Raw genomic sequence first — 25,682 nt, 5'->3', positions numbered from 1 at the left:
GCAATGAGTTTTGCCTCCCCTTGGCCAGCTGCAAGGATGGGAAGGGAGCAGAGCTGGGATCCAGAGGAGCAAATAAAGGCTGTGACAGCTAAGCTTAGGCAGGAACAGCCATTGCAGCTTCCATCTCTGTTGGCAGAAAAGCAACCCCCTCTGCAGCTCAGCTGCTTGGCGTTGAACTCAACCCGCCACCAATTTGGGCATCAATACTACCAATACCAGGATTATATTTTGCAGCTCCCCTGGGTCCAATGGGGCATAGGTACAATGCAAAACACCTGCTGGCAGATTGGGCAGAGCCTGGTCCACCAAAACCTTTTATTTTAGGCTGACACATGTTGACATTTCTGCTGCGATAACTTCACCCACATCTCCTTCAAGATAAGCAAACCAAGAGCTGGAATCAACAGGCCCTAAAGGCCTCTTGATATTAAAGTGAGTTTAATGCCTATTTATGCCAACTTTACATTACTTGTGCAGTGTCAAGTAGCCCTGGGAAAACACAGTCCTGGTGAAATTACTGTTTCTGAAGTGAGGGGGGGAAACTTGTCCACCCAAATGCTGCTGAAGTGAGCATAAATAAGCATCTCCATGTGCCAATGGCAGATCACAGTCATACCTGCACTTAGTGTTTGTTGACTCTTCATTCCTCTCCTGCATTATTTCCTTCTTAATTTGCAACCCTGGCCATTAGCATCCCTTTCTCCATGGACTGCAACAACCATTTGTTGGGCCATGAAGACGATTAACAGGCTACAGCACCTCCTCTGTGAGGACAGATTGAGAGAGTTGTGCTTGTTCAACCTGGAGAAGACTCCAGGGAGACCTTAGAGCAGCCTTCCGGTACTTAAAGGGACCTGTAGGAAGGCTGGGAAGAAGGTCTTTATCAGGGTATGCAGGGAAAGGATGAGGGGAATGGTTTTAAGCCACAAGAGGGGAGATTTAGATGAGATATTAGGAAGAAATTTTTTACTGTGTGGGTGAGGAGGCACTGGAACAGGTTTCCCAGAGTAGTTGTGGATGCCTCATCCCTGGAGGTATTAAGTCTGATCCAGTGGAAGGTCTTCCTGCCCATGGCAGGGTGGTGGAACTGGATGATAATCTAAAGGTGGTCTCTTCCACCCAAACTCTTCTATGATTCTGTGATTCAGCCTTTCGGTTCATGTGGATGGAAGAATCAGTCCTCACTGGTGCATTGTAGCTCCTGAACCTGCTAAGATTAAATAATAGTAAACAAACTTTTTTTAAAACAAAAAAAAAAATAACACAGGCTGTTACATTAGGCACAAAATGTTTAAATATTCTTGAAACTTCTAGGTGCTTTCAGTCTCCAGCTGCAGTCCCTGCCTTAACATGAGCGGAGCAGGAAAGCCCCAGTTCACGTTCCTGTTTATTTGCAAAGTGATTTTGTAGCCAAACCACCCCCCCATCCCATTTTTACAGGCTTTTTCTTTATTAAGGTATAAGTAGCTTATTCTTGCATGTCCTCTGCAAAGTCCAGATGGTAGCTAGAAAGGGCAGCCCCATCAGACACCAGCTGTCGCCTGTAGCCTCCACGCCAACCACTCCCAAAACAGCTTTTTATTGCCTGCAAATCTTTAGTTTACACTAACACAATGTTGGATTTTTGTAGAAGAACAGTGAAATCTCCACCTGAGTTCCTGGATTGTCACTGGTTTCAAGAAGATGCTGGACAGCCTGTGACTGCAGCTATAAGTAATTAGAGGTTTATAGAAATTTCTTTTTCCTTTCTCTCTTTGCGTAGAATAGGACAGTACTTTCTTGCTAATGCAATTAGTATGATGTTTCCACAGCTGTCCTAGTGAGTTATACCTGTTAATTGCTCAAGAAGAAGTGAGAAGAAAAACTTATTTAAAAAAAATAAAATTGTGCCCGCAAGAGCACAAAGACTACCAGGAGAATTCATGGACAAACATACATTTTAGCACATTTTCACATGTACTTATCTTTTCTTTATTTTTTACCTCTCTCTCAAGTTATCTAAAATCACTCGAAAGAGGATGGTCACGAGCTCCACTATCAGACTAATAAAGTGCAGTGGGGTCAACAGACCTGTCTCTGTTGACTTAAAGATTTAGATCGTGCAACAGAGAGTAAAAACAAGGCCCTTATGACAAAAACAAAGTAGCAGGGGTTAATGGTCCTTTTGATGCCAAAGGTCTTTTAGGATTCATGTAATTCAGAGGAACAAAAAACTTTTTAAACTACCAGCCCTGCACTCTTTGATTCACTGTAATCCTTGTAAATTTAAGGCAAAGCCAGATGAGCTATTTAAACCAGGACACATGCCCCTTCTGAATCCTCACCTCCAGTCAAGGCTGTGTGCAAGCAGTAGGAGGATGCTGCAAATCCATGGAGGGTTTTAAATCTGCCTTTGGTATCTACAGCATTATGTCTCGGGCTCTCCTATATCAGTGCTCATGTCTCTCCATTCTTGGGGGAAAACAAGGCTCTTCTTGTTCCTGCTTTTGCCATTGGAAAGGCTGGCTGGGCACCCACAGTAGAGTAGGTTGCCAGTCCAAGGTGGGCTGCTGCATCCTAGAGATGCCAGTGCTGCATCTCTCTCTTCAGCATCTCTTGTTAAACAACCTCAGAGTCTCCCCACGGAGCTTGCTGGATTTTGTGGGAGCTGTTTTTAGGAGCCTGCCCCTCCTCATGCCCTGTGGAGCGGTGGTGTTTAGCTCAAGGCAGTGTGCTTTTGAGAACAGCAAGCTAAGAGACGCCTTAATAGGTGAGACAACTCTAGCCCCACCTGGCTCCAGCCAAAGGTGTTTGCTCTTCTTCTGCTGGGAGGCTCTAGACTCCACTGGAGCCAGGGGAGATTGAAGGGAAACAGGCTCCAGCCCTCACCACTGTTGCAAGGCGGGTTTATCAGAAGGGTTATGTGATAAGGGAAATTATCACCTAGCTGCCATGTTAAGTGGTTGGGAGAGAGTGGGTGCACAAGGTCTGAGTGGCCCTGGCAAAGAGAGAGAGGAGTGTTATTCCAAGGAAACACAAACCTGGAAGCCCTGGGGGGATATTAATAGAAACTCTGTGAAATCTGCAGTCCCAGAAACCCTGCTGCTCTCTCAAAGTAATTAGCTAAACACTAAGTGCTGTTTGCCGGAAAGCTGTAAATAGCAGCACTGAGAGAAAGTAGAGACATGGGAGACATGGGTGCATTCATCGAAGCAGGCGTTGCTAACTGGTGTTCAGTGACTGAAACGCTTTGTCTGGAAATGCCCGTGAGTGTTAACAAGTCAACTGCTGAGAGATGCCCTCAATATCGCTACCAAATGTCTAACTGTGGTCTGTTGGGACCTGCCTTCTCCATCCAGGTGCTTCATTCATTCAGGTGGTGGCAATAAAGCAGCCAAACTGGTTTTAATGCTGCTTTAATTCTGAAGTCTGTCATGTTGGCTTTTGTTTGGACAATAATCAGATAAAAATAGCATCCAGCTTTTTCCTCCTGACACCTCCAAAATCTGCACAAAGGTCCCATTAAATTGATCTAATGTACCTGGGAGTGATCCATGGAGCATGGGAGGGATGTGAGACAGTGATCTAATTTTTAGGCTCACTCTTCCTTGGAGGGAGTAAGATGACAATTTGTCCCACAGTGTCACTAACAGTGGTGGAGTGTTGCAATATTTGTTTCACAGAGATAATAGTTTTGGCTATGAGGCTGTTTTCTTTATCTGATTCCTGCCTCCAGCCCTCAAGGAAGGGCAGGTTCGCCCTTATGTCTGGCATAAGGCTTGCAAAGAGGGTTTGTTAAATATATATGAGCCTCCATTCAACTAGAAGATGTGAAGGAAGCTATTGCAGGAGTCAAGCTGGCATCTCAGGTCAGAGATCAAGCATGAGGACAGCACTCCTGGGTCTGAAGAGCTCTCCTAGCAGCTGTAGGTATGGCTGTGGGACAGATTCAGATGAAGACCCAGCTTCATGTCACATTGCTTAGGGGTTCCTAAACTAGCTGTGAAGCCCAGGCAGAGCACTGCAGTAAAAGCAATAGAAGTTTGACGACACTGAGGTGACATAGTGGATAGATGTGTGGGAAGCCAGCATAGGCATCTCTGACTCATGCTTATGTTCTTGACAATTGTCAGACATTAATCCATTCAAGGTGTCCTCACCAGGATCACAAAAACAGCTTGTGGTCCTCCCCAAGGGATAGCCTGAGAACTAGACCTCAGTACTTGGAAAATGAGCACCTCAAGACCACAAGCAGCAGAATTCATAGGTGAAGGAGTCAGCCTATGCAGTCCTTCCATCCAGCAAACTGATCTGTCAGAGGATTTTCACCAGGCAAATGTAAACAAGCAGCCACGTTATCTCTCCCTTTTTTTTTTTTTTTCTCTAGGCATTTGTTAGACTTTGCAAGGCATTTGTTAGACCACAGCCACAGATTGCTTCAACACTGCGGAAGATATCCTCTCCCCGTTGGCAAAACAGCCCAAACTATTTGCAGAAAGCGGCCCTGGTTTTGTTATTTTCTTCTCAATTCTCATAAAAACTAAACAAGGAAATAATAGGGCCTGATTTCCAATAATTCAGAGCTTCCTATTGTGGCTTTTCTGCCCCAGTTGGGGTTAACATACTTCCCATTCTGCCGCAGTCTTCAAGACACTGAGCCAAGATTTAAAGCCTAGATACATCTTGGCTTGTATCAGAAACGGCGTGACCAGCAGGTCCAGGGAGGTTATTCTCCCTCTGTACTCGGCACTGGTGAGACCGCTCCTCGAATCCTGTGTTCAGTTCTGGGCCCCTCACCACAAGAAGGATGTTGAGGCTCTGGAGAGAGTCCAGAGAAGAGCGACAAAGCTGGTGAGGGGGCTGGAGAACAGGTCTTACGAGGAGCGGCTGAGAGAGCTGGGGGTGTTTAGCCTGGAGAAGAGGAGGCTGAGGCTGCTCTCTACAACTACCTGAAAGGAGGTTGTAGAGAGGAGGGTGCTGGCCTCTTCTCCCAAGTGACAGGGGACAGGACAAGAGGGAATGGCCTCAAGCTCCGCCAGGGGAGGTTCAGGCTGGACATTAGGAAAAAATTCTTCACAGAAAGGGTCATTGGGCACTGGAACAGGCTGCCCAGGGAGGTGGTTGAGTCACCTTCCCTGGAGGAGAAAGAAAGAAAGAAAGAGGAAGGAAGGAAGGAAGGAAGGAAGGAAGGAAGGAAGGAAGGAAGGAAGGAAGGAAGGAAGGAAGGAAGGAAGGAAGGAAGGAAGGAAGGAAGGAAGGAAGGAAGGAAGGAAGGAAGGAAGGGAGGAAGGAAGGGAGGAAGGAAGGGAGGAAGGAAGGGAGGAAGGAAGGGAGGAAGGAAGGGAGGAAGGGAGGAAGGGAGGAAGGAAGGAAGGAAGGAAGGAAGGAAGGAAGGAAGGAAGGAAGGAAGGAAGGAAGGAAGGAAGGAAGGAAGGAAGGAAGGACGATCTGATTTTCTGGCAAATGACTTACCTTGACAGCACAGCTATCAACCTGCAGCCCCCTCCCCAGTGCTCCAGCTAGAGACTCAGCTGGAGAAGCTGCCTGGGCTCCACCCACAGAGGTCAACCCTGAAATAATTGAGAATTTGTGCAGCCAGGGATGGGAGGTATAGTGGCTTCCCCTCCTTTAACTATCTTTTTTTCCTCCCTGCCAAAATGGCAAGCAGCGTTTGACTCATTTTTGTTTAGGTCTGTGGACCTCTGGGAAAGGGTTGGTTGAGCTTATTCCAGTGCAGGTAAACAATAAGTTGAAAAACTCCTTCTCTCTAGTCTCAGACTGATAATTAAGAACCCTCTGCTCCTGGAAGGGTCAGAAATTGGGCACAAATGCAGCACCTGAGAGCTGGGTTAGAAATGAAGTGGGCAAAGGTGAAATTGTAGCTGGAAACTCTCAGGATCCAAACAAGCCAAGGACATTCTCAAACCCAAATTCAATGGTTTGTTGCTGTCTCTCTCTTCCTTGAAGCTTGTCTGAATTATTGGTGTAATTTTTCTGGAAGGGCTTAGGCTAGTATCAAGCAGAAAAGTCTGCTTTGGGTATGGAGCTCTTTGCTTTCCCTTCTTGCCTACATATTTTTGAGCCAAAACCCACAAGAAAAAAATATTAAAAATCCTTCTACCTAGAATAAGACTCACAAAAGAAGCTCGTTAAACTTTGATCATTACCCATTCAAATGGAGCTCTGTTGGACAAAGAGATAGCTGCTGCTGAGGACAAGCCAGTTTTTCAAGGCTCAACTCAAAGGGGATGTTGGCTAAATGTGGGAAAGCTTGGCAAGGGATTTACCTCCACTGAGGAGTCTGATCAGAGAGCCAACCTGACAAAGGGTTCTGGCACTTAGAGGAATCAAGGTCTCTCCAGCCACTTAAAAGGAAACTTGTGTAGAAGTAAGAACAAAGAGGCAGGATTTTTTTTTTTTTTGTAACACAGACATCCTTTAAATTGAAGAACCTGCACAGGGAAAAGAAGCTTCTTTAGAGGATGGAGGATAAGTGAGTGGTTTAGAAGAGAAACCCTGTGTAGGAGGAGAAACACATAGAATATTTTTGGGGTATATGAATAAAGTCGGCAGAATGTAAAGAAAAAACCTCAGGCAGGGAAGTACCTGCAGAAGTTGTATTGTTTTGTCTCTGCAGCTGTTTATTCCTTGTGCTACAGTGAAGAGTGATTGTGATTTGAGCTCCTGCAAAGTAAGTGCACTGCAATGTGACTTTAGAAGAGAAAAATAATAAACTCATGATGGCCACAAAGGCTCGCCAGTGCATCTGTACCACGAAATGGCATTTCTGGGGCACAGCAGCAGCAAACACATCCAGAGAGAGTCTGCAGAGGTACAGAAAGTAAGGAGAACTACAGCCTATTTAAGTGAAGAGGTCAGGCCAGGACACACCAGAGTTACCAGTTAATGTGTGGTTCAGTGGAGACACTCACTGAAGCTGTGTCAGGTGGCAATTGACACCGAGATGCACCAGCAACGCTTACACCCTTCTCCACCAGAACCAAAAGCCCCAGCACAGATATACTTATGACAGAAAAATTCCTCTTCTGAGCCATTTATTCCGTTATGGCAACTGGCTTGAGAATGAATAGCAAAACCTCAGCCCCCCTGCTAGAGTTTGAAGATAACTCTTCTCCCACATCCATTCCTTTAGTTACTGCTAATCAGCAGCAATGGTTGGAAATTTTCTGTTAAAATAAATTTCTTTTAAATATTGGGTTTCAGGAAAGGGATTTTAAAGTTGTCCTTTTTCTGCACAGAATTTCACTGTGAATTGGAAAATTTGTAATTTGGAAACACTTGCTACTGGAGAACAGGCACTGAATGCCCCAGATCCTGTCTATGTAGATGTATACATATAAATGTGTGTATATACACACAGAGAGATGTGTTTACATTTAAGATATTAATGTGCATGTATGTTTATATGATAACAGATATATTTCTCCGTAATGAGTGGGCATGAAGCTTTTCTCTGAAAAGGGGGAATTTTTCCATGGAAAATTCAGACAAAACCAAAACTCTTCTCAGTGACCACCATTTCCCCCAGGATGCCCATCACTTCCTCTTCAGCGTTGCTGTGTTTAACCAGACCTTGCTGCCCAGGAGGGTAGTAGCACATGCAGCTATGCCAGCTCCCTGCCTCGGAGACTCCCTGAGCCTTGGGGAACTCCAGCGCTATACAATCCTCCACACCACAAAAGCCTCATGCGCTGCTCTGTGTCTGCAGGGCTGGCTGGGGCTCCCAGTTTGAGGCAACCCCATTGGCAAGGTCCAAGTTGGTGGGTTAAACAAGTGGTGGGCTCTGATGCTTTACTCGCAGCTCAAGGAGGGTCAGCAGCTGTGCCCATTGAGCAGCCAGATGGCCAGGGGATACTTCTAGGTTTGCTGTGTATTTGGATTGAGAAACACCAAAGCAAGTGCAGCTTTGAAAATTTAGCCCTCTAGAACCCAAACATGATTATTAAGGGGCGAGAACTCAAATTCCTGCCCATCCACTTGATGAAAGGTAGATAGAACTGAACAGACTATTTCAGTCGGAAGAGACACACAATGATCATCTGGTCCAACTGTCTGACCACTCAAGGGCTATCCAAGTGAAAGGATGGTTAAGGGTATTGTACAAATGCCTCTTATACACTGACAGGCTTGGGGCCTCAACCACCTCTCCAGGAAGCCTGTTCCAGTGTTTGACTACTCTTTTGGTACAGAAATACCTCCTCGTGTTCGATTTAAACCTTCCCTGGTGCAGCTCTGAACCATTCCCACATGTCCTATCACTGGATCCCAGAGATATCCTACTGCTTTGTTCTTTTATGTCAAGGAGGATGGCAGCAAGCTGTGAACAAAAGAATTCCAGGGGGAAGGGAATATTTAGCTTCTTTCTTGTGTCCTGTTTGCTTGCAAAGTTGCCCTCCGAAGAGCACTGCCTTTTATTAGTGTTCTCTGCCTGCTGCACACAATCAGATACTGCCCATATGAACACCACATCTCCGTTACAACCCGGTGCTGGCTCCAAGCCACCTTTAGATGCCTGTTGTGCAGAGCAGACTGGGAAGCCTGCAGAGCCTGGCAAAGACCTTATCACATCGCACTGGGACAAATGAGGACCTGGAGGGCAGAGTCCCTGTGCCCAATGTGTGGCACCTAACATCATCACCAAAGTGATGAGTGTCACGAAAGGACCAATGAAGTGACCTCATTAATTTAAGGCCACGTCCTCAGGAGTGAACACTGAGCAATGCTGAATTAACACCCACAATTTAAGGATGTGGGTGCCAGAGTTTTGGTTCAGGTTGTGAAAGTATAAATGTCACTCAGGGAATATTGCAACAAGGCTCCGTTCCCAGCCCTGTACAGCTTGGGTTAGGATTATTCCTTATTTCCTGCTCTTACTCCTATAATGCCCAGCAGCCCACCTCCTCTGCTGCTCTGTGATTCATGGCTATGGGAAAGAAAACGGGAAGAGGTAGGTTTTGGGAGGAGAAGATAAATGGATATCGGTGGTGTGACAGGAAGGTCAGCTGGAGGAAGGAGAGGTCAGGACTGAGAGAACACGGATCAGATAACGGGTTAGACAGGGAAAAAAAAAAAAACCAAAACAGACAGGAAATTCACATTTGTTACAGGAGAAAAGGAGGAAGCAAGGAAAATGGATAAAATGGGTGAATATACAGTTAACAGCCAGAGAAGAAGCGATGTGGAAGAAGGCAATTTTTTTCTTCCAAAATATGCAGATGGGCTTGACTGCAATGTTTCACCGACTGAAAGCAATTTCAGGAAATCGTTCCTGAGCGAAAAAAAAAAAAATGTTACTTTTTAGTAGAAGCATCTCTCATATTAATAAAGTATCTGAAAAATTTAGAAAAACACTTAAGCGATCACTGTGGCTACACAAAGTGCTTGTTTGGCCTGAAACAAAGTTATTTCATTAAAATGCTGATTTCCCCCTTCCTAGGTGGAAAATGTTCATTTCTGGTTTCACAGCAAATACACTTATTTTTTCCGGTCTGCCCCCTCCCTCCCCTATCAGTTCTTTGTGCAGTTCTGCTTTTCAGCAAATTTACACAGCTGACAGCCAAGGATATGAGTACTGCAGATGGTTACAAGAAGGAAGTCCTATTAAGCAAGAAAGGTGATCATTAGAGTCTGACCAAATATATTGCCTGTAAATATTAGCAGAGCAGAAAGCATCTCCATTACGTGGGCATGACCGTGGAGAGGGAGGTTGCTTTGCACTCTTGACGGTATCATTTCAATCCTACCCGCAGTCAGATGGGTTTGAAAGAAAACAGCTTTCTGAGCTCTTTTCCAAGTTTCGTGTGTGTGAATAAACACTCCAGCTCGCAGAGGAAGCTGGTGACAGATGGAGCAAGAGCTGAGCTCTTCTGCTGCGCTGGCCTGCGCTCCAACCACGAAACCACACTGACTTTACCCACCAGCTAACCTGACTCATCCGTGCACTAGCACTCTTCTCACCCATGGCCCACCGGTGCTGAGCCATCAGCAGCTGGGTCTCACCCACGCTCTGCATCGCCTGCAGTTTGGCACTTCGTGGCAGCACCCTGCAGAAAAAGACCTGAGATGTCTCCCGCCCTTCTCGTGGGATCTGGAGGAGGGCAAGGAACTGTTGGAAAAGGAGGAAAAGCTGCTGGTGCTGAGCCTGTGGTCTGGATTACCCTGCTGTGGGCATGTTCCACTGTCAATGCTCTGAAAAAAACAGACAACTTGTTGCCAAAACTTGAATTTAAAGAGTGATGCTAATGCAGCTCGCATCAGCACGTGTCCATAGCAATGTGGTTTTTCCACATGGGTATTTACACCAATTCTTCTTGGGTTCTTCTTGTTTTCAGACTGGCTATAAAGCAGCCCATGATCACTCGAGCAGCAGTTTATTTTTCAGCAGAGCACCATCACCTTTTGCTTTCACTCAAACTGCCTGACACTCAGCTGAACCAGGAAAAACAAACAGCAGATAACAAAGTCATAGCTGCACAAAAGTAAGAACAGCCACACAATGATTTTCCAGGCAGACTTTGATTTGCAGCTCTAGTTACAAACATACACATTTCTGAGGCTGGCAAAACCCCTTTATTTGGTGTTAACTGGATGGGTAAAGGGGTTTTAATCATATTTTACCTGCTATGGCTCTGAAATATAATGGGGAGCACAGCCACTGCAGCACAGTCTGATTGCTTTTGAGCAATGTGTTTAGATAAGGATTTACTTAGGAGAGCGTATCTTTGCAACTAAATTTCTCTTCACTTATTTATTATGCATCTGCATTAACCTCAGCTCACAGAACCAGTTCATATCCAATTCCTAAAGGTTTTATGGAAGACCGTGTGATTTCAGTTAACTCCCTTGCTCTTGGGGCCGCTCAGGTGTTTACATACTGCACTCGGCGCAAAAGTAGTTTTGTTTCTGCAGAACCGCCACCCAGCTTTCTCAATTCCTTGGACAATCCTGTCCCAGCCAATGTTTTTTCTTAAAGCAAAACCTCTTCAATTCAAAGTACACAACTTCACAGGATTTTATTAACTGGAATTTATTTTCAGCATGTTTGAATCCTTTATGATTAAGAGTAGCCATTAAAGAAAAGCAAATAAGACTGTTGTATATGGCTTTGTTTCTCACCTTGGGAATTTGGGAACTTGCCTCCTGATTTTGTACTGACGGGACTTGCATGTGCTGGCAGCTGTGCTTGAGGTGTGATTTTTGCAGAGTACAGACGTTGGCTGTGGCTCAGGAGGAGCATGGTCCCCAAGAACAGGTGCTGCCTTCCCATGGAGTGCCCCGATGCCACCACTGTCCTGGTCCTGCGACTTCTGGGAGCTGAAGGAGAAGGTTATGGGATACAGTTTTCCCTGGGGTCATCCATCCACTTGTGGTTGTGGTTGTGTGTACATGTGTGTGTCTGCATTACACACACAAGGCATCCTAACTAGTATCCCTTTGGGGCCTTGACTACACAAACAAATACAGGGTAGCTCAAAGGGGATGAAAATCCCAAGCACCCCAAGGCCTTAGGGCTGCTCCTGCCTCATGCCAGGCAACCTGTAGCTGAGCCTTATTTTACTACACTTAAAAGCATGGATAAAAACACAGTCAAACCTCTAGCCAGCATAATTTTTCCTGCAAATAACCCCTGGCACATGGACATTTGCAACTCTTATTTGCACCCTAGAGGGAAAGAAGCCACAAGGGGATAGGGTGAGGTGATGAAGATAATTTTGCTTGCTTTTTGTTATATACCATGGATTACATGCGTGCCAGTGATGCTGTGAGCAGCCTTTAGCACCCCTGATAAATGTATAATCAGGAAACAAATCCTTTGTGCCAGGGTAGTTTATTTTATTCTAGGAACTGCTCCAGACTATCCCTGCCAAAGCTCTCCTCTGATGGCAGTCTGCATCTGTCCTGGAGGATCACTGTTGTGCTGCTTCTCCCACTGAATCCTTTCAAGTACACGTGAGCCCTTGAGGTGAGTTTGTTATCCCAACAAAAAACATCACAGTAGTGGAGCGATGTCCCTCTGGGCTGCTTGGTAAACATCTTCTCCTCCAAACAGGTCTTCCAGGCACTGGTTTGCAGTCCCAGCTGGTTTTAGCTGCCATGATTGTGGATTCCCAGGCTGGGAGAAGGGAATGGTGATGGGTGCCGAAAAGGGTAAGGTGTGTCAGAATGAGAATTGGAGATTAAAAAGCAGATGTTACTTTTTTCCCTGCCAACTCCTTCTGCTCAGGGGAAAAGCAATTTCTGAGAGAGAGGCAGGGTGAACATCTCTTCCGCTGTGGGATCGGCAGCTCCTCTGCTGCACCCACATGAACACCTGATGGCTGAGGAACCTTGAGGCTAGAGGTGGCCCTTGTCCCAGTTAGAGTCATAGAACATAGTTTGGGTTGGAAAGGACCCTTACAGGTCATCTAGTCCACCCCCCTGCAGTGAACAAGGACATTTTCAACTAGATCAAGTTGCTCAGATCCCCATCCAAAATCAGCCTATTTCCATGGCTCATGGTTTGCCCCGGCCAGAATGGTTTTGGGGGAAAGGCAGGGAGTGTGCTGAGATGCCCTTGGAGGGAGGGATGTCCAAAACATGCAGCAGTCCCAGCCATAGCCCATCTCCAGCTGTCATAGGGACACAAACATGGTGCTGCTGCTAGGATGGTGACTGTATCCTGGGGTGCTCCTGCAGCAGCCTGTCGTCATCAGTTTTGGGGGTTTAGCATCTCCAGCCTGCATATTAGATTCAGCCTTTTCTAAGATCTGAGGAAATGAGTGCAGGAGTTCAGTGCCCATACTACTCCAACTTCTCCAAAGCCAGAAGATTTCATAGGTGTTCAGCACCATCAGGCCTGAATTATATTGCTTCACTGTTCCCCCACATTCCTCACCCCACAAATCTGCAAAAGCAAAAGTTTCCTTTTCCTTTTATTAAAAAAAAGAGATAGAGAGAGAGGCTGCTTCTAGCCTTTCTGGTTGCAAACCAAGGTAAACTCTCGCCTTTGAGACTGCAGCCAGGCAGACTGCAACAATAACACCCGCAGAAAAGGGTGTGCTCCCATTCATCTCAATGGGTGTTGACTTGGACGGGTAATTATGACCCCCGATGCCAAGAGCTCTAACCATTTCACTGCTGAGCATCCCAGCCCATAAATAAAGCCTCTGGCCGGCTGCGCAGAAACCTGGGTGGGAGGGAAGCCGTGTAGCAATGAGGCGTTGACTTTTGGATGCGCCAGGAGTCTGAAGAGCTTTGGCTTCTGCTGAGGCTCCCAGCCTTTCTGCAAGCCTGTTTCCACTGACACCACGACATAGATGCCCTGCTGCCCTATAGAAGCAGCCTAGGGAGGGGAGCGATGAGCCCTGGTGAATTTACCGTGGTTTCTGCAGAAGTAGTCCGGCAGCAATACATTTGGCTCAGCTGCACAAAGGAATGAATGTCTGGCAAATGCCTTGTACTAGGTTTCCCTGGGAAACTCAGCTGGCGTTAAGATAAACAAGGTCCCAGGGAGCAGATGGGGGAGCTGGGTGGAGGTGGGGAGCTCATCCCTTCTTCCAGACCAAGTGTTTGTGTTGGAGCCCCCGGCTGAGGTCAGGTCTTCACTGTCCCTGGAGCTGCACAAAAGGCACATGTTTTAATAATCTAATTAGCTGAGGCAGGCAAATAGTAGGAGGAAAGGAAACGTATAAAGAAAGGGAGTGGTTCAGGCAGAGTCACACAGGCTCTCCTCCACCCCCTGCCTCTGCAGGGCTTTAGCCCATATCTGAGTGGGTAAAAAAACCCTCTTCAAAATGCAAAAATGAGAATGGGATCACAGCCACCTTCTGAGCAGAGATATGCAGCAAGGGGCATGATCTGGTCCAATTAATTAATTCTGGAACCTACTGATAACCACTCAAACCAAGGCTTTCTTAGTTGTTTCTGCAATAAAAGCATGATTAAACAAGACAAGCTGGCGTAACTTTAACATCTTATGTCCTATAAAGTGAGAGCGGCTCATCCCTCCTGACACCCTACAGATGGGCCAACAAAGTTCTGGAGAACCTGCATTGTTGTTGTGTACTCCAGAGAGAACAAAATAGCACGGATCCTCGGTGATGCTAGTTCCAGAAATCATCCATCTGCCTTTAGCTGTTTTTTTTCTATTACTCCTAATGTTTCTTCTGGTGTACCTCAGTGGGACTCAGCTGTGTCTAAAGTAAATAATTCTGTGTTCATCTACTGAAAGTAAAAGGAAGGAAATTAATGACAACAATACAATAAAGCCCAAACCTCCCACTTACAGTTAGTGCTGGCTCTGCCCAGTTAACCCTTGTTTAGTTTTGGTTTCCTGACAGGGAAAGTAGTTTCTCTTAGTTTGTGCTGTGCAGTTTTAGTTATTCCCTCTGAAATTACCTCTTTCCTCACAGCCACAGGCATTCAAAAGGCAGCCTCTGTCTACTCTGCTTTTAAGTCTGCAAGTACCATTAATAATTTAGCCTATACTATAGGGGTGGCAAATACCCCAATAAACCACTGCTATGGCTGAGGCTCTGGGGGTCTAAAAGGTATTGCTAGTGCTCTGCTGGGATTCATAGCTAATGGACTAATGTCAAGATTTTAATGATGTCCACGTCCTACACATGAGGATGAGCAGCATGTTTTAAGGCCCTGATTCATTTTTCAGTAAGATAGATGTTGATGGCAGTCTAGGTAGATACCTGTTTCTTTCCATAGTCTATTTAGTACAGTTTAAATGACAAGCTACCGTGACTATACTCAGCCACCCAAACTGAGGGAGAGTTTGATGTCCCTTTCATAGATGTTGATCCCCTTCCCTCTGATGACCACAGAGTAAAATGTGGGACTGCAGTGCGTGCAGGCTTGATGCACCTGCTAACTGCTATTTAAACTGAAAAATGCATAAATAGCATCACCCTAATTTTAAGGAAGAGGAAATGGAAACCCAGAAATTAATCTGTTTGCTCTAAATCATACAGCAAGTGCTCTGGAGGCCTTTCTGTAAGTAAATTTTGTACCAAAATAAACATGCTTGGGTTTTGCTCCATTTGTGCCGTCAGTGCAAGTGCAGCACATTAGTCTGAAATGCAGAGTTTCATCCTGCTGCTGAAAGTCAGTCTTTGATAAAACTCAGACATTTTTGTTTCAAAATGAGTGCCCCACCACAGATCTGGCCTTAAACTCGTGGGTTTGCTTTGAAGCAAAGTTGGACATAGCTCATCCTTCAGAAAAGGGAGTTAAATTCTTCATGGGCTGCCCAAATGAAATTCTCCACAGATAATTGAGGGCTTTAAGTTAACATTAACATCCCTTAAGCTGTTAATAGGATATTTCTGGGGGGCTGGGCTGTGGGATGAGCACTTGGACTAAAGCTCATGTGCTGAATGTCAGGGAATGGGAGAGGTTTGGAGGTAATTTGGTGATAGATTTTTCATTTTCTTTCTTGGCCATACTGGCTGCTGTGGTAATTTTGCCCAAAGAGAGGTTAACTCTACCTCATCTCCTTTTGGACTGATTTCATGAGAGGATTACCTCTGGCCTTGAGTGATGCTGGAGGATAAGATCTGTGCTTTTTCTTGCTTTACATCATGGTGCTGTTGGTTTGATCAGTCAAAGGATGGCTTTTGCTGTGACCTTTTGCTCTGCATGCACAGCACTTGGTCTTGGTTTATAAAGAGAAAAAAAAGCCTGCCTAAATGTACTGCTGTCTCATGCAACCACAGCCCTTGATGGTCTATAGTCTTTGCATGACTTCCCTGTTTATTTATACCTGTGGGCCCCAGCTGTCAAGTGATTCAGACACAATCCAACAACCACCAGTATATATAGTCATGTTCATACTCCAGTTTACCCTTGAAATCCCTTTGCTTCTCTTGCATGGGGGAAGCTAAACCACTGTTGAGTTGTTGATACAGTTCAAGCCTCATCCAGTACCCAATATGTGGACAGGAGGGGGACTGGTGATTGTCAGGCTGATGGGAAATACCATTTAATTCTCTTTTCTGACCCAGAACAGCATCACCAATGTCCTGTTGTAGCACCAGTGAAAGAAGCCTTGTGAAGAGGAGAAATCCCAGACCTCAAGCAGATATTACTGCAAGCAGCAGAGGACACCTCCCATTTCAGAGCTGTTTCCCAAAGCAGAAGGGCAGTGAAGAGGGGTAGCTGCCCAGATGGCTTTGAAAGACAAGGAGTGGAAGCAGTCCGGTGGCTTTCCATGACAATCACAAAGTCAGCCCCTTCTGATGCTTTTATTCCCCTGTTGAGTGAGAAGAGAGAACCCACATGCTCACTCTCTCTGCCTGCCCACCCCTTTGGTGTTAAAAAGTTGGATTGGTGCCAAGCAGCTGCAACTTTATTTGAGCTTTTATCTTTTGCTTTGTTATTTAACAAGCCCAAGAAGCAGGGGAAAAAGTGCAAAGAATTGCATAGCTTTTAAAAAAAACAAGTCAGAAGATGTAGAGGAGATCTGGGGTTCAGCTCCCAGACTCTGCAGTATTGCACTGGTTTGACTAATATATAGCAAGGTGGGCAACTAGAAAGAGGAGTACAGATAGCTCATCACACTTCTTGTCCCATTAAAGGGATTTGCAAGTCCATTGTGGATGTAGAGGGGAGGAAGGAGTTGTCCCTCACGTCCACAGACACCCTGAGGGGCTCCCCAAATGAGAAAGTGTTTCAAAAAAACTTGCATGTGAAGGAAAATAAGACAAAGGCACTGCAAAAATGAATCGGTGAGGTCTTTGAGGTGAACTAAAATGCAAAACTTTGACAGCTGTGTTGTCTGTCTTTGACAGCACTTCCTCATATCCCCTCCCTCCACTGCCTCCAGAGATGTAGCTAGGGCTGTTGCACAGACCAGAGAGTTAGGATGAGGAACCATCAGCTCTAGTCCTGGTTGTCCTTTCTTCTACAACCCCTCATTCTCAGTTTACCAGCCTGCTAAATGATGGACAGGACACCCTCCACAAAACATGATGAGAATCTACTTATCAATGTAGTTATCAGCACAGGAAGGACATGGATCTGTTAGAGTGAGCCCAGAGGAGACCACGAAGATGAGACCACGAAGATGATCAGGGGGCTGGGACACCTCCCATATGAGGACAGGTTGAGGGAGTTGGGGTTGGGGAGGGGAGGGGAGGGGAGGAGAGGAGAAGGAGAAGGAGAAGGAGAAGGAGAAGGAGAAGGAGAAGGAGAAGGAGAAGGAGAAGGAGAAGGAGAAGGAGAAGGAGAAGGAGAAGGAGAAGGAGAAGGAGAAGGAGAAGGAGAAGGAGAAGGAGAAGGAGAAGGAGAAGGAGAAGGAGAAGGCTCCGGGGACACCTTATAGAGGCCTCCCAGTACTTAAAGGGAGTCCTACAGGAAAGATGGGGAGGGTCTCTTTCTCAGGGAATGCAAGGATAGGATGAAGGGGATTGGATTTAAGCTGAAAGAAGGCAGCTTTAGAGTAGATATTATGAAGATTTTTTTTCCTGTGAGGGTGGTGAGGGACTGGCACAGGTTGCCCACAGAAGTCACGGATGCCCCATCCCTGGAGGTGTTCAAGGCCAGGCTGGATGAGGCTTTGAGCAGCCTGATCCAGTGGGAGGTGTCCCTGCCCACGGCAGCAGGGTGGGAACTGGATGATCTTTAAGGTCCCTTCCAAGCCAAACCATTCTATGATTCTAATTGGCAGGGACCTTGATTCGAATGAGATGAATGGACATTCCATCCTAGCCATCAATAAGACGGGATGTTTAAGAGTTGTATCCAGTACTGTCCTAAAAGATTGAATAGCTTGATGCTATAAGTCCAGATCTACAAATCAGATGCATAGTGTGACTGGGCAAATTGGTAGAGAAGAAGTAATCCCTTTTTGCAGGGAGATTTTTTTAATTATTTAAAAATTGCTACGCTTAATCGCACAAAAAGAAGATGTTTCCGTGATGCAGGAAACCCAAAGGCCAACTATTCAGGGTTTTACTGAGGTCTGAAAAAGATCAAAGATGCCTTCTACTCATCCCAATATGTACACAAAGAAAGAGATGATCCCGATATGTCTAGGTGGACCAAGCTGAGGCAAGAAAAATTAGCTTGATGCTCATTTCACAGATGACAAATTGTGCTGGTAGATAGATTAAGGGTGAGGGTTTTTTTATGTAAGGAAGTGGCTGGGGAATGAAAATTTGGTGTGAATTTAAAATGCTGTGCCACTTCTAGAGCTTGAGACCATATCCAGGCCAAACGATGATACAGTCCTTGCTTTAAGACCTGATTGCCTGAGGATCAGGATTGGGGCCAGGTTGGAGCCCCATTTTTGCTCCGGAGAAGCTGCCAGACTTTGGATGACAAGGGCATAATCTTTGTGCATCATGAGCGTAAGCTGTTCTCAGGCTGGGCCAAATTTCATCATTGCACCAGATACTAGAAGGGGATTAATCACAGGAACGTTGGACATCTTCAGCTGAGGTCCTCACCTTGGGCTCCTTTTGCATAGAATCACAGAATCATAGAATAACCAGGTTGGAAGAGACCCACCGGATCATCGAGTCCAACCATTCCTATCAGACACTAAACCATGCCCCTTAGCACCTCGTCCACCTGTGCCTTAAACACCTCCAGGGAAGGTGATTCAACCACCTCCCTGGGCAGCCTGTTCCAGTTCCCAATGACCCTTTCTGTGAAGAATTTTTTCCTAATGTCCAGCCTAAACCTCCCCTGGCAGAGCTTGAGGCCATTCCCTCTTGTCCCATCCCCTGTCACTTGGGAGAAGAGGCCAGCACCCTCCTCTCTACAACCTCCTTTCAGGTAGTTGTAGAGAGCCATGAGGTCTCCCCTCAGCCTCCTCTTCTCCAGGCTAAAAAAACTATTGCAGTTAGCATAAAAGAAGATTCATCTGACCTCAACTGTCATTTTGTTTAGGGCAGAGAGTTCCTGGTAAACTGAGTTCAGGGTGAGTGGCCGAGCTTGGAGACCTGCTCTAGAGATTAATTCACCCTTCATATGGAGTAAATGCACATTCTTTGGGCAATTGTGGGTAGCTGTTCCAGTCTCTCTCCTCATGTAGTCAAGCCCTAAGTGAGTTGCCCAGGGCAGCGGTGGAGCTGCGACAGACCAGCTCTCCAAAGATTTAATGCCCAGAAAAGATGGTTTCCTCCTAAACACAGAGGCAGAGTTGGCGGGAAACTAGAATTTTTGTCCTCTGGGAAATGTCCACATTTGCTTCCGATTTATCATTCTGAATCTGAACAAAACCATAAAATTTTAAAATGTTTGATGGAACAAGAATGTGAAAGCCATTCAATCTGACACCACCGAAACATTTCACTTTGGCAATATCAAACCCGAACATAACAAAGGCACATGCAACATAAATCCCAGCACAATAAAATATAACACACATTGAAAATGTTTAAATTAATATTGCAATGCAATACAAAATTAATCAAAACAAGTTTAAACAATATCTCTCTATGTCCAAAACATTTTAACATTTTTTAAGTGAAACTGAGGAAACGCAATTTGTTAAAATGTTTCACTGAAAACTCTTCATGCAAATTTATGTATTCTTGTGAATACATTTTATGATAGAGGGTGATTTGCTCAAAAATATTGAGCACCTCTGAGATTTTATTGTTCTGCAGAATAAAGTCACATCCAGTAACTGGCAAGAACTAGAAGTCATCAGGTATTTACTCCTATTCGGAGCTAGTAGAAACAATCCCTTGGACCCCTTTTTAATGCACATCACAATCCTTCTCACATTACATGCAAGTGGGCTTTGGTTTCTGGATAAATTTCAGAATGAGCTGGTTTGGTAGCATCGATGGCAACATCTAGAATAGGTGATACCACCCACAAACCTGGAAAACCCACGTAACCACTGTGACATTACGCATGTTTCCCCCCCCATCAGAGCTGAGTCATCTGCTAGATCCCTGCTTCCAGATACCATATTAACAAAGGAGCTAACAAATTATTACCTCTGGCTTGGCTGGAATCAGCCTTTTGTTATTTACCACTGATGACTACTTATCACAATTAGTCACATCCAAACAAGAGTTGCATGGCCACACATGCTGGATGGGTTCCCACCTGGAAGAGAATTGTCTTTCCCCATGACTCCATTGACTAAGACATTCCATGCTGCTTTCGGGATATTTAAACCAGTGCTAAAAAAGCCTCAGAATAGAAGAGAGGAGGGAAGCCTGTGTTCATGATGGTGCCCCAACATAACCATGTTACAGTATTTTGCAGGTCCCAGCAACAGGTGAAAAAGAGAGAGGTTTCCTCTATTTGTTAGACCTCCATGCTCAGCTGGGACCTTGCTCACTATTCAGTGTCTCACTTGCCTTGGTTGCAGCTGACAAAATACTATCTTTCCTTTTGTAGAGATGGTCTTATTTCTGTTTTAGGTGAAGCAACTGCTGTGTATACCATGGGCAAGATTTGTAGGGGAAAGGCTTTTCAACACACTCCAGAACCAGGCTTTCAAGGGCTAAGGGCTTCATCACTTCCATCACCTGCAAAAGGAACAGCTGAGTCCTGGTTTCCCATGAGAAAAGGCAAGATGCCACCTTTTCAGCCTCAGCAAGGGAATCATGAGGATCTGCAAATGTCAGCTTTTGGTTGAGTGCAATGAGCCTGCAAATCTCATCAGAGACCTTGATGAGTAAACAAGTGGTTGGTGCTCACCTGGGTTGGGGAGCAAAGTCACATCATCTCTGAACAAAGAGGGACTAGAGTCACACAGTGTCTCTCATGAAGGAATACACAGACACAGCAGGTACAGAGGGAACAGGAGCTGTAGTCTATGTTATTTTGTGGCTGCTTGGCTGCTCCTTGCTAGGGCCAAAGCTTTTCATGATCTGAGCACTGTTCTTCCCACAAGAAACATGCACTGAACAGTTACTGCGTGTTATGGATTGACACAGATCAGCATTAAGGACTGTCCCTGCTAAAGCCCTGGTGTGAAAGAAGCAGAGGACTAGGTAGAGTCCTCCATTCCTTTGAAGGGCATAGAAAAGGTTATATTTGAATGAATTTTTTCCTCTCAGAGCAGCCTTAAGTTCTCCGTTCTTGTGCTGGAGCCACCTGGAAATACATTCTCCAACACTGCGGTGGCTGGGACCAAAAGGTTTCAAATGACTAAAGAGTGTCTGGGTCTCTTTTGACGTTTGCCCCATCATTTCAGGGGCAAGTCTATCCTATATTCTATAAGCCCTACCCTGAACATCCTCCAAGCTCATCCTTTGTTAATGCACACCCATAGCACAGTCTGACAGCAGCGGGGAGAGAAGCAGAGAAGGCATCACATCACTCGTCAGAGAACACTGTGGGAAGGCAAATCAGTGAAAGAAGTAGCGTGAGAGTAGTCCATGTCCAGGAAAAAAACAGCACCTCGTGCTCCATTCCCCTTCTCCCTGTGTTCCTCTTTTTCACCAATTTCAGCCTTGTTTTCTGTGCTGAGGGCCATAAAGCAGATGGATTTTACCTGGAGTGCTTCTCCTTGCCTCTGGAAGCACCTTTTTATTTCTCCCTATCTCTCCATCCCAGCAACACAGCACCACCCAGCAGCACCTTCCCTCACCCTCCACCATCTCTCCTCCTCCCCTTCCCCCTCTTGCTGTGGCTTGACACAGAGGAACCTGAAAATTCGCTGTGATGTTTGAATCCCAGCCAAAACTGAAAGCGAGACCCCGCGACTGGTCTGAAAGCTTAAAAAGCATATGGCATTAATTCTCCTTTCCCACAGTTCCTAAAACTGCAATTAAAAGCAGCCCCCACTAAACAGAGCCCCGTAACTCAGCTCCGTGATTTATTGGAATAATGAAGCTTTAGGGGAAAGTTGGCGAGGGACAGGAATTCCACGTCCGGGAGCCGGACTCCGCGCACATGGCCCGTGTACAGCCGAGTTTATTTTATTAGCCTGCCGCCAGAGGAAGAGCAAGATCAGAGAGGACATTCCTTTGAGAAAGCTTATCTTTGGCACCCATTTGGCTTCCAACAATAAACCAGCCCCTGCATCTGCAGGCTGCAGGAGATGCTGCGTGGCAGGAGCAATCAAACGAAAGCTGGCTGGGAATAATCTGTCTCCGTGCTGCAGTCAACAAGAGGGTGAACAAAGTACCTGGTTTTTTTCCATCAGTTACAAATAAACATGGCCTGTGAGATGCCAGTGACTGCAAATTTCCTCTTGCCCAAGGAGATGCTTTATTACACTTGCTTTCTCAAAACCAAGGCCTTTCAGCTCTTTAGCTGTGAGCAAACATGAAAGTCAAGATGCAAAGCTCAGATCTAGGCTTTTTCAATAGTCAGGGAGGGGAGGTAGGTAAGGGAAAGTCATTCTAGCTAAGGATGCAGATTTCTGCTTGTCTGTCATTTCACTGATGCCTGTTATGATGATCCTTTCCAATGGTTAAATGCAAAAGTTAAGTAGAGACAGGATCAAGTTAATTTCTAGGAGGCAGTTTATACTCTTTGTGACCTGACACCTGTACATCTCTCTGACTCATGTGGTAAAGGCAAACTTTAGCCAAATGCTGTCTCAGAGTAAAGCCAGAAAGAAGCACAGTGAGAAGTACCATCTTTTTTAAAAGAGGATATGGTAGTGAGATCAAACACATCAAATCCCCATCTCCTTTGCCACACACAGTCTATGCCTGTTGTCTGGCTCCAGCTTCTACCTCTGTACTTGCAGATATGGCAGTTTTTAGGAGCACTGGTCTATCTGATGTTTGTCATCACACTCATTGTGATGGTTTTGCTCACTCACACCACTGAAAAGGCAACCCAAGGTGCCCCCCCATTCCAACTTCATTATGTGAGTGGGAATATTTTGTATTGCAACCTGTTTCCACAGACCATTTTGTGAAAATGGTTGACAACATTTTTAAAACGACTTTCAGATGCAGGAGAAGATTATACCCCCCTCATGCAGAGCCTTAAGCTGCAAAGCCTTGTGTCACTGTGTTGTACAGCTCTTGTGCTGGCAATTAGCAGAGTGGGGTATTTCCCCTACAAAGAGACCATTTGCTGAACACCTGCCTTGATAGAGATCTCCAAACATCATTGCTGATGGGGAATTGTCACTATGCAACTTTATACTGGAGCAGGTGCAGCGGAAGGCTGGCTGCAGGATCTGGTGACAGGAGACTGAAGTTGATTTGCTTTGCCTAGCAAAACAAAAGTGAGACATAAGTGGAAATAAGGTGTGGTTTTTTTCTAATTGTCTCAGGAATATAATTTTGGCTGGCTCTTGGAGCCTTTCTAGCAGAGGAGTAGAGGTAAGAGACCTTCAAGATGGAGTTTCTGGACCAGCTAACAGGACAGGGACAGACCTGGGTTTAGCCAGTGAAGCTGGGTAAGAGTCAGTGAGGATGATATTCACCCATCTAACTTCAGACATGCCCTCAGCTGTGTTAATCCCTCAAGGTCCCCTTCATAGTCAGTGGGCAGAAACAGATATGCAGGGCATGATTCATCTTAGTTGTTGCAGATGTCTTCTTTAGGCCACGCTGAATCACTCCCTACAGCTCACTTACTGCATTGATTAGGTGTCCACTAACAACAACCAGAACAGAGGGTACAGACCTTACTGCTGCTTCTTTCTAACCGGGTGCCTTTGGACCTGCCTCCTCACCCATCTGCTCTGTCCCACTGTGACAGCCCAGCTGTGGTCCCTATGCAGAAGTCCAAAGTGTTACTTCTTCAGATCCACGGGAGAGCCGTATCTAATGAAGCTGAATCACTAAAGACAGGAGTGAACGGAAATGCCGATGATTGCAATGATATTACAATATCTCAGATACCTGGTCAGTATGCCTTGGCCACAACCTCTGGAGGAAAGAATGCTCTGGGGAGACCTTATTGCAGCATTTTAGCCTCTTCCATGGTGTTCATCTCAAGATCTTCAAAGGATTTCCCTTAACTTCCCTCTTGGTAGAGGAAGATCCTAGGACAGTGTGGAAACCTGGTCTCTCGTCTCCTGTCTCAATTTTATACATTAGAAACATGACTTTTCACCTTTTCTTCTCAGTTTAGACTCTAATATTAATGGCAAGAGGCAAGTACAGCCAGTACTGTGTGGAGGAGCTGCCACAGTTGTTTGGTAGGTGCAGTGGGCTACAGTATTCACTGCAAATGCGAGGAGCAGACTGGGATGATTCTACGATCTAGATCACTTCTGCCAGATAATACTACAATGATTGGTGCAAGGATGAAGAATAGCAGCAGGCAAACTAAAACTGGGGTAGCCCTGAGGTTGATTCATTGGACGATATGTACCTTACCAAAGCCAGAGGCAAACTAAGGTGCCAGGAATGTTTGTACTTCATCCACTGAAGGTCAGCAGCTCCATGAGAGTTCATGATGTCCTGGTGCTAGTCCACAGGGTGTGAGTTTATAGTGGTGAGGATAGCTTTTAGGATCTGTCAGTGTAGAAAGAGTAGACCCAGTCAGTGAGAAGAGGCAATTTCTTACTACTCTTGTAGGCAGGATTAGTGAGGGATGACTGAAGTAATACACTTAGCTGTGGTGCCTGAACTTCTATATGAATCCTGTAAATCTGGAAAGAGTGCAGAAAAAAATGAGCTGAGAACTGTTGAATGTGCTGCACAGCATAACTCTAGAGAAGTTCAGATCTTTTGTTTACTAAAGACAGATGTTTTCCACCTTTGTTGACTCGTGGCCCCTATGAGTTGTCCTTTAAAATGCAAATATTAGCAAATTCCAGCTGGTTGGAAGCTCATGTCCTTTTCCCAGCCCCTTCCATGAAAGCCTCAGGAGATATTTCTATCCTTCTGGGCATCCTAGGGCCATAGGTTGCAAATCACCTCACTAGGGCAACACCTCTCTCATAGCACAATGATCTCCTGATGGACAAAGCCAAAATAAAACACAGAGGTCTGGAGAGAGAGATAAGCAAAAGGAAAGACAGATGCAAAAACGGTGGCAATGAAATCAAAGAAGGTCCTGCTCCTTGGCACCTTCAAAATAGGTTTCAATATTTTCAGAGATACTCTCTAATCTGGTATCATGTGGAGACATCTGAAAAAAAATTCCTTTTACCATACTTAGTCACCTTCACAGACCCCTCTGAAACAGCCTTTAAACCCACCATTACTCACAGACCACAAATGGAAAACCACTAGTTTGGCAAGAAGTTACAGGAGCACAAAGGAAAAGACCGTGCTGCTCTCTTCTGCCTTCAAGTCTGTAGTATGATGGAACACTGCTTGCTTTGCTCAACAGGAAAATATACAAATAATCAGAAAAACATGGCAACAGGATGACAAAACTATGGTATAATGTTTCCCATAATGACCTCAAACTCATAAATCAAATCTCTGAATTGTCAGCGTAAGTCCAGCTTAACAGCCACGTTGCCCCACCATCCAGCATATTTTATTAACTGTTATTGCAGTGCATTATTTATTTACAGAGTGCTGTACATGTAGACGCTGCTTTACGTGTACATAAAAGACCACCCCAGGCACACAAATATGATATTCATTGCAGCAGCATTACAGGTTAATGATTGCTGTTCTGCATCAAGTTTCTTGCTTCCTTTCTGATTTTATTGCACTGAAGTCACATTCTAAACTATGGACTTTGAGTCAACTTGTCTGTCTGAGGCAGTATATGGCTGTATTATTTTAGGATCAAAGTGTCTGATGGGCTTATTTGTTCTGCCAGGATAGCTAACCCCAAGGTTGTGAACT

The sequence above is a fragment of the Phaenicophaeus curvirostris genome, chromosome 6 (genome assembly GCF_032191515.1).
Source record: "Phaenicophaeus curvirostris isolate KB17595 chromosome 6, BPBGC_Pcur_1.0, whole genome shotgun sequence".
NCBI classification, from domain to species: domain Eukaryota; kingdom Metazoa; phylum Chordata; class Aves; order Cuculiformes; family Cuculidae; genus Phaenicophaeus; species Phaenicophaeus curvirostris.
The sequence above is the reverse complement of the archived record's forward strand: the minus strand, read 5'-3'. Positions refer to the sequence as shown.